Source organism: Mobula birostris, chromosome 4 (assembly GCF_030028105.1).
Source record: "Mobula birostris isolate sMobBir1 chromosome 4, sMobBir1.hap1, whole genome shotgun sequence".
In the NCBI taxonomy this organism is placed as follows: domain Eukaryota; kingdom Metazoa; phylum Chordata; class Chondrichthyes; order Myliobatiformes; family Myliobatidae; genus Mobula; species Mobula birostris.
Window position 1 is genome coordinate 106,449,752 of NC_092373.1, and position 15,217 is coordinate 106,464,968.

Genomic DNA, 15,217 nt, shown 5'->3' on the forward strand with positions numbered 1-15,217 from the left:
ACTACTGCCTCTTCTTTTAGCTTCAATATATCTTTCCCTCTGATCATTCATGATCTCACAATCCCTGCAGAATCTGGTGAGCCCAGGTACCCTCTGGGACATGCCCTCTTCTTCAATACCTTAAGGGAGGAAATACAGGAGCCTGAAGATTCTCACTCAATGACTCAGACACAACTTCTTCCCCATCCACCATCAGATTCCTGCACAGTCCATGAAAACTACTTTGTTATTTTTTGCACAATTTCTTTATTTTGTAACTGATAGTAATTTTACGACTTTGTACTGTTCTGCAAAACAACTCATTTCATGCTGTTTGAATTAGTGATAGTCATAGAGAAGTACAGCACAGAAGTTGGTTTTTCAGCCCATCTAGTCTATGCCAAACCATTTAAACTGCCTACTCCCATCAACCTGCATCAGAACCATAGCCATCCATACCCGTATCATCTATGTACCGATCCAAACTTCTCTTGAACATTGGCATCAAAATTGCATGCACCACTTGCACTGGCAGCTCATTCCACACTCTCACGACCCTCTGAGTAAAGAAGTTTCACCTCATGTTCCCTTTAAACTTTTCACCTTTCACCCTTAACTCATGACCTCTGGTTGTAGTCCCACCTAACCTCAGTGGAAAAAGCCAGCTTGCATTTACCTATCTAGTGTATACCCCTCATAATTTTGTATACCTCTATCACATCTCCTCCCAATCTTCTAAGTCCCAAGGCATAAAGGCTAAACCTATTCAATCTTTCCTTATAATTCAGGACATCCAGGCCTGGCAACATAGTAAATTTTCTCTGTACTTTTTGAACCTTATTTACATCTTTCCTGTAGGTAGGTGACCAAAACAGCACACAATACTCCAAATTAGACCTCACCAACATCTTATACAACTTCAACTTAACATCCCATCTCCTGATGAGATTTATACTTTGATTTATGAAGGCCAGTGTGCCAAAACTTTCTTTACAAGCCTATCAACCTGTGACAACGGTTTCAATGAATTATGAACCCATATTCCCAGATCCCTTTATTCTACCACACTCCACAGTGCCTGATCATTCACTGTGTAAGACCTAATCTGGTTGGTCCTACCAAAGTGCAACAGCTCACACTTGTCTACATTAAATTCCATCTGCCATTTTTTAAGCCTATTTTGCCAGCTGGCCCAGATCATGCTGTAAGCTTTGATAGGGTTCTTCTCTGTCTACTACACCCCTAATCTTGGTGTCATCTGCAAACTTGCTGATCCAGTTAACCACATTATCAAATAGAATGTTGATATAGACGACAAACAACAACAGACGCAACGCCGATACCAGCAGCACTCCACTAGTCACAGGCCTCCAGTCAGAGAGGTAACCGTCTACCAACACTCTCTGGCTTCCTCCACAAAGCCAATGTCTAATCCAATTTACTACCTCAATGCCGAGCAACTGAATCTTCCTGACCACCGCCCACGTGGGACTTTGTCAAATGCCACGCTAAAGTCGATGTAAACATCCACTGCCTTGCCTTCATCAACTTTCCTGGTAACTTCCTTGAAAAAGTCGATAAGATTGGTTAGACATGACCTACCATGCTGACTATCCTTAATCAGGATTATTATAACTATAATTGATAATAAATATGATTCTGTTCCCCCTTTAAGAGTTGCAGGAAGTAACTGGGTAGCACCTCCACTTAAACTATTGGCCCTTTACTGATGCCTGCAGCCAATGAATACAGATGATCCCCACATTATAATCAGAATCAGAATTCTTTATTATCGCCAAGTATGTGGACACATACAGTTAATTTGATGCAGGTTTCCCTAAGCTCTCACTGTACAGAATCAAGAAGCAAACAAAATAATAGTGCATATAATCGTGAACATATACAATGAGGTATACCTGTGTATGTACAGGTAGACTTGGTTTATAATAGACTAAAATTCAAATGTTCATAAGACTGATGGCATATGGAAAGAAACTGTTCTTGTACCTATTTGTCCTGGCATACAGTGATCTAAAGCGCCTACCAGAAGGAAGGAGTTGAAACAGGTGATGTCCAGGGTGTGATGGGTCTACAATGATGCTGCTTGCTCACTACATTACAGTTACAGTTAGAGTAATTCAAATAATTCACAAAGCACTATCCAAAAACTTGAGATCCAGAATCAAAATTCACTCTCACAGAGTTTATGTGGAAAGAATGGAAATAACTAACACATAATTTATATTTTTTCTCTTGTGTTTCTTGACCTATATGCAGTTGATGAGGCTTTGTATTGTGAAAATTCGTGTTAGGGACTTTTTTTTAGGATTGCAACCCAACATGCCATGTCACACAGGTAACATGGGTAATATTGGATGTAGTCATATAGAGCAGCAATTTACCACTGATAGCATGAACATTGACTTCTCTAACTTCTGTTAATGCCCCACCTCCCCTTCATACCCCATCCCTTATTTATTTATTTGCTTTCCCCCTTTTTTTTCTCTCTTTTTTCTCCCTCTGTCCCTCTCACTATAACTCTTTGCCCATCCTCTGAGGTTTCCCCCCCTCCCCCTTTCTTTCTCCCTAGGCCTCCTGTCCCATGATTCTCTCTTCTCCAGCCTCGTATCCTTTTTGCCTATCACTTTCCAGCTCTTGGCTCCATCCCTCCCCCTCCTGTCTTCTTCTATCATTTCGGATCTCCCCCTCCCCCTCCCACTTTCAAATCTCTTACTATCTCTTCTTTCAGTTAGTCCTGATGGAGGGTCTCGACCCGAAACGTCGACTGTACCTCTTCCTATAGATGCTGCTTGGCCTGCTGCGTTCACCAGCATTTTTTGTGTGTGTTGCTTGAATTTCCAGCATCTGCAGACTTCCTCGTTAGCAATTTACCGCACTGCCTGAAGCACAATTAAATATGTATTGGTGTGAAGATAATTACATATTAAATATCCCTTCTTCGGTTTGGAGGTAACTCAGTTATGTCCCTAAAATTTTATATCTACATAAGGGGCTGCATAATTATAATGACATTTGAAACCCCAAAGTTTAGGTAATCATTGTGGAAACCAATTTGTGGAAAAGTAAGATGTAAATATTTGTATTTATTTTGTTTTGTCTAGTACAAAGGAAATAGATTAATTAACTAGACAACGGAGTCACCCGTTGGGGCACCCTTTGAGAGAAGGGTAGTGCAGTCTGATGCGACCAGAATGAGTGTTAAATTTTCCTGAATGCTATTGGTATCACTTTGCTTTGGAAACTGAAGTAGAAAACCCCAGTTTATGAAAGGCGTAGCAAAGGCGTAGCAAAGCAAATATAGTTGCTCCTAATTTAACAAAGGACACTTTTGATGGCATCATTTCTGGCTTATCTGCCACCCTTGTGCCTCTCGTTGTCATTCTGGAGATGTGCAGTCTTTTCATCCCCCGTCTCTTCATCTCTTCTGCTGTTTGTTCTTTGTCTCTGATGCTGGAGGTGTGAATTTCTCAGCTCCTTTGTCTCTTCCTCTCTCCTCCTTCTGAGCCTGTTTTTTTCATTCTGGAGTCGTGCAGCCTTTTCAGCCCCCCCGGTCTTTTCTGCTCTTCTGCTGTTTGTTGTTTATCTCTGATCCTGGAGATATGCATGCCTCTCCTCCTCTGTCTCTTCTTCTCTCATTTTTTTTTTGTCCTGACTCTTTGATCCTGGAGTCATGCGGCCCTGGCCTCAACCAATTCTTGTTCTCTCCCTCTCCTTGCCGCTTCCTGACGACGTTTGGCGTCATCTCTTGACCATAATGCCCCCTTCCCTTTCCACGAGGCATAATTAAGCTGACCATTTTTTTTACCCTAATGCTGGATAGAAGATACGAAGTACTAACACCAAAAGGTGCTGTTTATTCTTGATGATGTGGTTGGCGCTCTTCTAAGTGGACGTGATATAGTCACCGCTGTCCTTTGACTGCAGCAAAGGGTTTTATGCGTGTCTCGAAGTACGTCATTACAATAAGATTTAATTATCTCTTATTGATGGTTGGCAGTTAGATCTGTCACAATCCTGCACATGCTGATGGTGATTTGCAGAATGTGACCCCTCGAAATAGAGCTGCCCTGCCCTTTTGCTCCGGTAGGTGTCACTGCGAGGCTGGCCGTGCGCATGCGTCGGGCTGTTGCGTCCCGATTTCCATGATGGCCGATCGGGTCTCGGGTGAAAGCCAGCCTGTTGATTTTTGGCGAATGAGCAATTTTATATGAATATATAATCCTGAACTTTGCCTGCATTCTGTAAGTTAGCGCATTTTAATTCGATTTAGCCACAAAAGTGCCACTGTAATGCACTGTTTGCGCTAATTGGAGGTCACAAACAGACAGACAGAGCATGAGAGTTTTAGTAGTATATAGATATCTGCAATTAACTAACAGCTGCAATTAATATCTAGTAGGTCCAAAATCACATTTACAAAGAAAATTAAGTTTCAGTAAATTTCTACAAATCTGGTACTTTAATTTTCTTGTTCACTCCAAGTATATAGAGCTTTGACAAATAGGAACAAATTCAGCAAAGTAAATACTGAAATAGATGAGTTAATAATTGCAAATTTCCCCCTACAATACCTAATATTATCCTGTGCAGATAATACACGGGAAAATACATTAATATCATGAAGTGATTTTACAAAACTAACGTGTATTATTGACATTCCTGTGCTTAATTCATTCTTGTGTGTGGTGTATATGGATTTTAGTAAGGCAATGGAAAAGACTCCCAAGGTTGGCTCATTCAAAGATGGCGCTGGCGTACAATGGCATGCAAAAGTTTGGTCTCCCCTGGTCAAAATTTCTGTTACTGTGAATAGCTAAGCGAGTAAAAGATTAACTGATTTCCAAAAGGCGTAAAGTTAAAGATGACACATTTCTTTAATATTTTAAGCAAGAAAACATTTTTATTTCCATCTTTTACAGATTAGCAGAATGGGCAAAGTAGTAGATGGAATATAGTGTAGGAAAATGTATGGTCATTCATTTTGATAGAAGGAATAAAGATATAGATTATTTTCTATGCCTTTATGGGGAGAAAATTCAAAAACTAGAGCTGGAGAGGGACTTGAGAATTCTCGTACAGGATTCCCTATAGGTTAACTTGCAAGTTGAATTGTTGGTAAGGAAGGCAAATGCAGTGTTAACATTCATTTGCAGAGGTCTAGAATAGAAAAGCAAGAATGTGCTGCTGAGGCTTTATAAGACCACACCTGAGTATTGTGCACAGTTTTAGCTCCTTTGTTTAAGAAAAGATTTGGTGGCATTGATGAGTGTCCAGAGGAGTTTAATGAGTCTGGGAGTGAAAAGTTTAACACATGAGGAGTGTTAGATGTCTGTGGGCCTATACTCATTGGAGTTTAAATGAATGATGGGGTATCTTACTGAAACCCAGCAGATATTGAAAAGACTAGATAGAGTGGATACAGAGAGGATATTTCCTCTACTGGGTGACTCTAGAAACAGGAGGGGCAGCCTCAGAATAGAGGGACAGAGATGAGAAGGAACTTCTTTAGCCAGAAGGTGGCGAATCTGGAATTCATTGCCATGTACAGCTGTTGAGGCCAAGTCATTGAGTATATTAAAAACAGAGATTGATAGGCTCTTAGTTAGTCAGGGTATCAAAGGTTATGTAGAGAAGGCAGGGGAATGAGGTTGAGAGGGATAATAAATCAGCCGTGATGAAATGGCGAAGCAGACTCGATGGGCTGAATGGCCTAAATCTGCTCCTTTGTTTTATGGCCTTCTTCTCACTTGTATTAATTCTTCTGTAATACCATTATTTCTTGTGGATTACTTTGTATTCCAGAGCATTTTTCTTCAGTGAGTATGCTGCCTTTCAACCAAGAATTGGCTTATTTTGCCTTAGTGAATGAGAACAGGGAAAAAAAGTTAATACATTTACAGTAGCAGCACTAATTTCAACTCACTCAATGTCCAACTTGTGACTGACCCAATGTTTCTCAGAAGCATGATTCCTTTCTGAGGGAGTCTGCCGAGTCACTGAGTTTTGATGGACAGCACTGTCACGTGGGGTGGGTTTTCTTGAACATTTGTACTGCGAGAACTCCAATTCATTATATTAATAAAGAAAACCCACAACATTACCTGGTTTAATTTTTGTTCTGCCATGGCATCAAGATTGAGTGGGTGAACAGGGGGATGGGAACCAGTGCAGAGAGACAGAGGGGTGTAAAGTGAGGGTAGAAGCAAAAAGTAGTAAGGAGAAAAGTAAAAGTGGCAGGCCGACAAATCCAGGGCAAGCATCAAAAAGGGCCACTTTTCAACATAATTGTATAAGGGCTAAGAGTGTTGTAAAAGAGCGCCTGAAGGCTTTGTGTGTCAATGCCAGGAGCATTCGTAACAAGGTGGATGAATTGAAAGTGCAGATTGTTATTAATGATTATGATATAGTTGGGATCACAGAGACATGGCTCCAGGGTGACCAAGGATGGGAGCTCAACGTTCAGGGATATTCAATATTCAGGAGGGATAGACATGAAAGAAAAGGAGGTGGAGTAGCATTGCTGGTTAGAGAGGAGATTAACGCAATAGAAAGGAAGGACATAAGCCGGGAAATGAGGAATCAATATAGGTAGAGCTGCATAACATTAAGGGGCAGAAAACGCTGGTGGGAGTTGTGTACAGGCCACCTAACAGTAGTAGTGAGGTTGGAGATGGTATTAAACAGGAAATTAGAAATGTGTGCAAAAAAGGAACAGCAATTATAATGGGTGACTTCAATCTACATGTAGATTGGGTGAACCAAATTGGTAAAGGTGCTGAGGAAGAGGATTTCTTGGAATGTATGCGGGATGGTTTTTTGAACCAACATGTCAAGGAACCAACTAGAGAGCAGGCTATTCTAGACTGGGTTTTGAGCAATGAGGAAGGGTTAATTAGCAATCTTGTCGTGAGAGGCCCCTTGGGTAAGAGTGACCATAATATGGTGGAATTCTTCATTAAGATGGAGAGTGACATAGTTAATTCAGAAACAAAGGTTCTGAATTTAAAGAGGGGTAACTTTGAAGGTATGAGACGTGGATTAGCTTAGATAGACTGGCAAATGATACTTAAAGGATTGACGGTGGATATGCAATGGCAAGCATTTAAAGATTGCATGGATGAACTACAACAATTGTTCGTCCCAGTTTGGCAAAAGAATAAATCAAGGAAGGTAGTGCACCTGTGGCTGACAAGAGAAATTAGGGATAGTATCAATTCCAAAGAAGAAGCATACAAATTAGCCAGAAAAAGTGGCTCACCTGAGGACTGGGAGAAATTCAGAGTTCAGCAGAGGAGGACAAAGGGCTTAATTAGGAAGGGGAAAAAAGATTATGAGAGAAAACTGGCAGGGAGCATAAAAACTGACTGTCAAAGCTTTTATAGATATGTAAAAAGGAAAAGACTGGTAAAGACAAATGTAGGTCCCCTACAGACAGAAACAGGTGAATTGATTATGGGGAGCAAGGACATGGCAGACCAATTGAATAATTACTTTGGTTCTGTCTTCACTAAGGAGGACATAAATGATCTTCCAGAAATAGTAGGGGACAGAGGGTCCAGTGAGATGGAGGAACTGAGCGAAATACATGTTAGTAGGGAAGTGGTGTTAGGTAAATTGAAGGGATTAAAGGCAGATAAATCCCCAGGGCCAGATGGTCTGCATCCCAGACTGTTTAAGGAAGTAGCCCAAGAAATAGTGGATGTATTAGTGATAATTTTTCAAAACTCGTTAGATTCTAGACTAGTTCCTGAGGATTGGAGGGTGGCTAATGTAACCCCACTTTTTAAAAAAAGAGGGAGAGAGAAACCGGGGAATTATAGACTGGTTAGCCTAACATCGGTGGTGGGGAAACTGCTGGAGTCAGTTATCAAAGATGTGATAACAGCACATTTGGAAAGCGGTGAAATCATCGGACAAAGTCAGCATGGATTTGTGAAAGGAAAATCATGTCTGACGAATCTCACAGAATTTTTTGAGGATGTAACTAGTAGAGTGGATAGGGGAGAACCAGTGGATGTGGTATATTTGGATTTTCAAAAGGCTTTTGACAAGGTCCCACACAGGAGATTAGTGTGCAAACTTAAAGCACACAGTATTGGGGGTAAGGTATTGATGTGGATAGAGAATTGGTTAGCAGACAGGAAGCAAAGAGTGGGAATAAACGGGACCTTTTCAGAATGGCAGGCAGTGACTAGTGGAGTACCGCAAGGCTCAGTGCTGGGACCCCAGTTGTTTACAATATATATTAATGACTTGGATGAGGGAATTAAATGCAGCATCTCCAAGTTTGCGGATGACACGAAGCTGGGCGGCAGTGTTAGCTGTGAGGAGGATGCTAAGGGGATGCAGGGTGACTTGGATAGGTTGGGTGAGTGGGCAAATTCATGGCAGATGCAATTTAACGTGGATAAATGTGAAGTTATCCACTTTGGTGGCAAAAATAGGAAAACAGATTATTATCTGAATGGTGGCCAATTAGGAAAAGGGGAGGTGCAACGAGACCTAGGTGTCATTATACACCAGTCATTGAAAGTGGGCATGCAGGTACAGCAGGCGGTGAAAAAGGCGAATGGTATGCTGGCATTTATAGCAAGAGGATTCGAGTACAGGAGCAGGGAGGTACTACTGCAGTTGTACAAGGCCTTGGTGAGACCACACCTGGAGTATTGTCTGCAGTTTTGGTCCCCTAATCTGAGGAAAGACATCCTTGCCATAGAGGGAGCACAAAGAAGGTTCACCAGATTGATTCCTGGGATGGCAGGACTTTCATATGAAGAAAGACTGGATGAACTAGGCTTGTACTCGTTGGAATTTAGAAGATTGAGGGGGGATCTGATTGAAACGTATAAAATCCTAAAGGGATTGGACAGGCTAGATGCAAGAAGATTGTTCCCGATGTTGGGGAAGTCCAGAATGAGGGGTCACGGTTTGAGGATAAAGGCAAAGCCTTTTAGGACTGAGATTAGGAAAAACTTCTTCACACAGAGAGTGGTGAATCTGTGGAATTCTCTGCCACAGGAAACAGTTGAGGCCAGTTCATTGGCCATATTTAAGAGGGAGTTAGATATGGCCCTTGTGGCTAGGGGGATCAGAGGGTATGGAGGGAAGGCTGGTGCAGGGTTCTGAGTTGGATGATCAGCCATGATCATAATAAATGGCGGTGCAGGCCCGAAGGGCCGAAGGGCCTACTCCTGCACCTATTTTCTATGTTTCTATGAAATTGTTTTGATCTTGTAGCGCAATTAGAGATTGACAGGCATGACTTTTTTGCGCATCACTGAGTCGTGGCTGAAAGAAGATCATAGTTGGAAGTTTAACATCCAAGAATACGCTATGTCTCGAAAGGCGAGACAGGTAGGCAGAGGGGGTGGGGTGGCTCTGCTGGTGAAAATGAAATCAAATACTTAGAAAGAGGCAATTTAGGATTGGAAAATCCTTGTGGGTATATTTAAGAAACTGCAAGGATAAAAAGACCCTGATGGAAGCTACAGGCCTCCGAAAAAATGTGGGCAGATAAATGGCAGATGAAATTTAATGCAAATAAATGTAAAGGATTACATTGAGGAAGTAGAAATATTAGATATAAATAAACAATGGGGGTCTTGAGTTAGAAAGGACACTGTATGAGAAGGATTTGGGCATCCTAGTAGACATCACTATCAACATCTAGACAATGCACAGAAGCGATTAGGAAGGCTAATAGAATGTTGGGCTATATAATGCACTCAGTGGAGTTCCAAGTCTAGAGACGTTCTCTTGAAGCTGTATAATGCTCTTGTGATGAGGCCACACCTTGAATACTGTGTACAATTTTAGTCGCCATATTGTGTGAGGGAGGTGAAGGCGCTGGAGAGAGTTCAGAGAAAGGTAACTGACTCATTCCAGGTCTGCAGGGTATGAGCTATGAAGACAGATAGAAATAATTAAATCTTCTTGGCCTAAGTAGATGTAGAATGAGAGGAGACATAATGGGAAGTATAAGTAAGGTGGATGCCAGCTGCTACTTCAAAATTAATCCACCATCAAGGACACGGGGCCATAGGTGGAGACTGGTTAAGGAGAGATTTCAAATGAACATCAGGAAGCATTTCTTGTTTTCAAATGTTTTTATTGTGAAGCAACATCAGCTTAACCACAACCAACAATGTCCTGAAGTACAATGCTTCTTTTTTCTTTTCTTGCTTATAACAACATAATGAAAGTCAAATGAATGTATGTATAGTAAACAAGCAAAAAGCAAAGGAAACCCCTACCACCCCATCTCCTTTCCCCTTCCCAGCCCTTCCCACCCCTCACTCCCCTCACCCCTCCTGTATGTGCTGTTTAGGTCCTACCGCCCCCCACACTTAGTTCAGCTGTCCGTCTCTTCTAAATACAACAGTAATGGTTGCCGGATTTTTTCAAATTCCTTGAGTCTGCCCTTGATAACGTATCTTATCCTCTCTAGATGCAGAGTATCCATTAATGCAGCCAGCCATTGTCTGAGTGATGGAGTTTTCTCCTTTATCCAGAACATCAGTATGAGTTTCTTTCCATTAAGTATGCCATAGGTCAGGAGTTGTTGCTGGGTAGCCTGGAATTTATTTGACCTCGCAGAAGTTCCAAAAATTATTAAAATGGGGTCTGGTATTATCTGAACCTTTAGTACCTTCAATAGGACCTCAAGTATGTGCTTCCAATACTCTTGTATCCTGGGACATAAAGCATAACTATGTAACAGATTTGCCTCCAAGGTCTTGCATTTCTCACACATTGGGGGCACCTCTGGGAATATTTTATGAATCCTTACTTTTGAGTATTGTAGTCTATGTAGGATTTTAAATTGTATTAAACAATGCCTGGCATTGATGGAACAGGAGTTATCATACTCCAAAGCCTTATTCCATATAACCTCCTCTACCTCTGTACTCAACTCCTTTTCCCACTCTTTTTTAATATTATCCATTGTTGTATGACACCTGTTATGTATGGCATCATACAGATAGGTGATGGTGTGTTCTGTCCCTAAACATGATCTTAAATGTTTATCTAATTTACCAGGTTCTGCAGTCTCAAAACCAGAAAGATGTGTCTTAGCTGGAGATACCTGAAAAATATGACTCTTTTGCAATCCAAATTTGTCCTGGAGCTGCTGAAATGACGTAAAAATCCCTTGTATATATAAGCCTCCAACGCTGCATATCCCTAATTCTTGCCATGCATCAAAGGCCCCATCTATGGGTGAGGGGATAAAAGAGGGGTTCACTGATATAGGTACAAGAAAAGATGATGTTCTGAGTTTTAAATGCTTCCCCATTTGTCTCCACATCTGTATGGTGATATGGATAATGGGATTGCCTCTATAACAGGCTTTATTTAACCGAATAGGGGACATAATGATTGCCCCTATGGAATATGGTAGACAATCCTCACGCTCCATCTCCAACCATCCAGGAAGTACAACTGTATCATCTATCCGGTATGCTCTATGGCTAATGTTAGCAGCCCAGTGATAAAAAATAACGTTGGGTAGTGCCAGCCCCCCACTAGTCTTATTCTTGCAGAGATGTTCTTTCCTAATTTGATGGGCTTTATAATTCCATATAAAAAAGGTAGAGTTATCAAATCCAATCCTTTAAAAAAGGTTTTGGTAAGATAGAGGGGCAGGTTTGAAATAGATAGAGCAGTTGGGGAAGAAAGATCATCTTGACTGCATTTACTCTACCCACTAAAGAAATTGGGAGTGTCTTCCAAAATTCTATTTTCTTTTTAATCTTTTCAATTAGAGGGATAAAATTTGCTTCAAATAGAGAACTATAGTTTTTGGGTATTACAATTCCAAAGTAAGTAAACTTCTCAAGGGTTATTTTGAATGGAAATTGTTTAAGCGCCTCCTATTCTTCTACTTGGACTGGGAATTCACTTTTCCCCCCAATTAATATTATACCCCGAGAAAGTGCCAAATAAATTGACTATTTCCAGTAAAACTGGAATAGTAATATATGGAAACAACAGGAATACTGCAGATGCTGGAAATTCAAGCAACACACATCAAAGTTGCTGGTGAATGCAGCAGGCCAGGCAGCATCTCTAGGAAGACGTACAGTCGACATTTCAGGCTGAGACCCTTTGTCAGGAATATAGTAATATATGGCTTTGTTACAAACAACAAAACATCATCCGCATAAAGGAAAATTTTGTTGATAGTATATTCTGTATTGTACCCATAAATTTCACAGTGAGAATGTATAGTCTCCGCCAGTGATTCCAGGGCCAACGCAAACAATAAGGAACTTAACGCACAGCCCTGTCTTGTGCCCCTGTGCAAACTGAATGGTTCCGAGAGGGTCTGATTAGTTAGTATCTTAGCACTAGGGTTACTGTACAGTAGCTTAATCCAAGTTATAAATTTGTCTCCCATTCCAAATTCTTTCAAAACCTCATAGAGGTTTTGCCGTTCCACTTGGTCAAATGCTTTCTCAGCAACTAGGCTTAATATTATAAGATCTTCCTTAGGATGTCTTGGGGAATACATTATGTTAAGAAGGCACCTGATGTTATGGAAATAATTCCTTTTAGGGATAAACCCTGTTTGATTTGAGTGTACCAATTTATTTATCTGCTGACTGAGTCTCCTTGCCAGTTTTTAGCCAAAATTTTCTGACCCAAATTTAGCAGTGAAATCGGCCTATAAGATCCGACCTCCTCTGGGTCTTTGTCTTTCTTCGGAATAAGCGCGATAATGGCCTCGTTCAGGGTTTGGGGTAACCTGCCAGTTTCAAACGACTTTCTATACATCCTTACCATCATCATCAGGTGCCATGCCCAGTTTGAGCTTTGACTGCCATGGCCCACACTCTCCTGTTACGGGTCAAGTGGATCAATTCATTGGTTTTCATTTCCAGTTCTCTGGCTGCTATCTCCATCATCATTTGTCTTTGTCTTCCTCTTGCTTTCTTCCATTCAATCTTTCCCATAATTACCGTGCATTCTAACTCCTCTTTCCTAATCACATGTCCAACGAAGTTATGTTGCCTTTTCATGATCTCATACATTATTTCTCTTTTTGTGTTTGCTCTGTTCATGACATCCTCTTTAGATATTCGTTTCGTCCATGATATTCTTTGCATCCTCCTCAAAAACCACATCTCTGCTGCTACAATTTGTTTCCTCATGTTACTAGATGTTGTCCAACTTTCTGAGCCATATAACATAACTGGATAAACGTAACATTTCAGTACTCTGAGGCGGGTTGTCATGCCTAGTTTAGTATTGGTCAGTATACTCTTCATTCTCGTAAAGGTGTCTTTTGCCATCCCTATTCTTCTTTTGATGTCCATACAATTTGATGTCCTTACCATTTAAGGTGCTAATAAGTCACTAAACTTCTTATAAAATTCATTACCTATTCCATCTGAACCTGGATTCTTGCCATTTTTCAGGGATCTTATTGTCCTTACTATTTCGTCATTTGTAATCTCTGCTTCCAAAGCCTGACACTCCGTCAGATTGAGTGAAGGTAGCCTACAAGTATCCAGAAATGTGTGCACGCTCCCCGTCGGTACATTAGATTGAGAAGCATGTATTTTTTTATAATACTGACGGAATCTTTGATTAATATCTTTGTGGGACATCAACGGAGCGCCTGAGTCTGATTTAATTTTATGAATGGCCCGATCACTTTCCAATTTGCGTAGCTGTCTTGCCAGCAATTTGTGCGGTCTGTCACCAAATTGAAAGAAATTCTGTTTTGTAAACATAAAGGCTCTGCACATCCTTTCTGAGGGTATTTGGTTCAGTTTGTATTTTAAAGCTGAAATTCTGTTGTATTTTTTTGTGGATGGTTGTCGTGCATTCTCTGTGTCTAGTTTACATATTTGTTCTTCTAGTTCTATTTGTTCTGCTCTACTGCGTTTCCTTAGGGGAGACTGAAAAGAAATTATACGTCCTCTAACATAAGCTTTAAATGTTTCCCATAGTAGTTCTGGGGGTGTTTCACTATTATCATTTGTCTCAAAAATAAAATTTGGGATTCTAAATACTCACAAAATTTTGGGTTTGTAAGTAGCTGAGGATTAAACCTCCAATTTCTATGTACAAATGTATTTGCGTCGATTCACCCAGCTCCAGTGAAAAAAGTAACAGGGCTGTGGTCTGAGATGACAATATTGATATCTTACGTTAGCGACTTCTTATGTGTTAAATAAATACTGTTATTCTAAATACTGTTATCGACAGTATTTTGTCATCAAGGAGGAAGTAGTCAATCCAAGTATATACATTATGAACTCTAAAGTGGAATGGATACTCTCTCCCTGTTGGGTTGAATAGTCTCCATATCTCACACAGATTCATATTGTCTATATATGTTTTCAGCAGGTTACTTGCCTTTGATGGTAATGCCCTCTGATTGGAAGATCTGTCTAAATATGTATCTAGAACAAAATTAAGATCCCCTCCAATAATCAGGTTAGTGCTGGAGACCTCTGGTATCAATCCTAGAACTTGTCTAAAAAATTCCAGGTCATCCCAGTTTGGTCCGTAGATATTCAGTGAGGTAACTGGCATAGATTATATTTCCCCAGTAACTATAACATATCTCCCACCCTTGTCCATTATTGTTGTTAGGTGACGAAATGGAATGTTTCTGCGAATTATTATTGCTACACCCCTAGATTTCATTAGAAACTTTGAGGAATATACTTGGCCCTAATTTTACAGTGAACTTCATTCTTCAAATGTGTTTCCTGCAAGAAGATCACGTCGGCCTGTAGCGATTTTAGGTGAGACAGCACTTTATCCCTTTTCACCGGCCCATTAATCCCATTTACATTCCAGGAACAAAAAGTAATGCGATTTCTTGTCCCCTGACCTCCTACCATCTCAGTATTTAATATCTGTATGATAATGTTTTTGATCTGTTCTGGACCTTGTAAATCTATCGGTCATTAGAAATGAATAGATCCTAAACAGCATTCCCTTATCCCTGCCCTCCCTCCCCCCACAACCCCCATCACCCTTGGAAGCTCAAAATAACCAACAAAAAAAACCATATCTCCATACACAAATACACCTAGTCAAAACTCTAGGAATAACTTCTTGACCTCTTACACTTCTCTGAACTAATTTAGTAGCTCCCCAGTTATATAGATGGTCATAAAGCCAAATCTGGCATCGGAATGAAAAAACTGAGAAAAACTAGCAAACAGATTATTGAGATGTTAAAGTAAGTGTGATT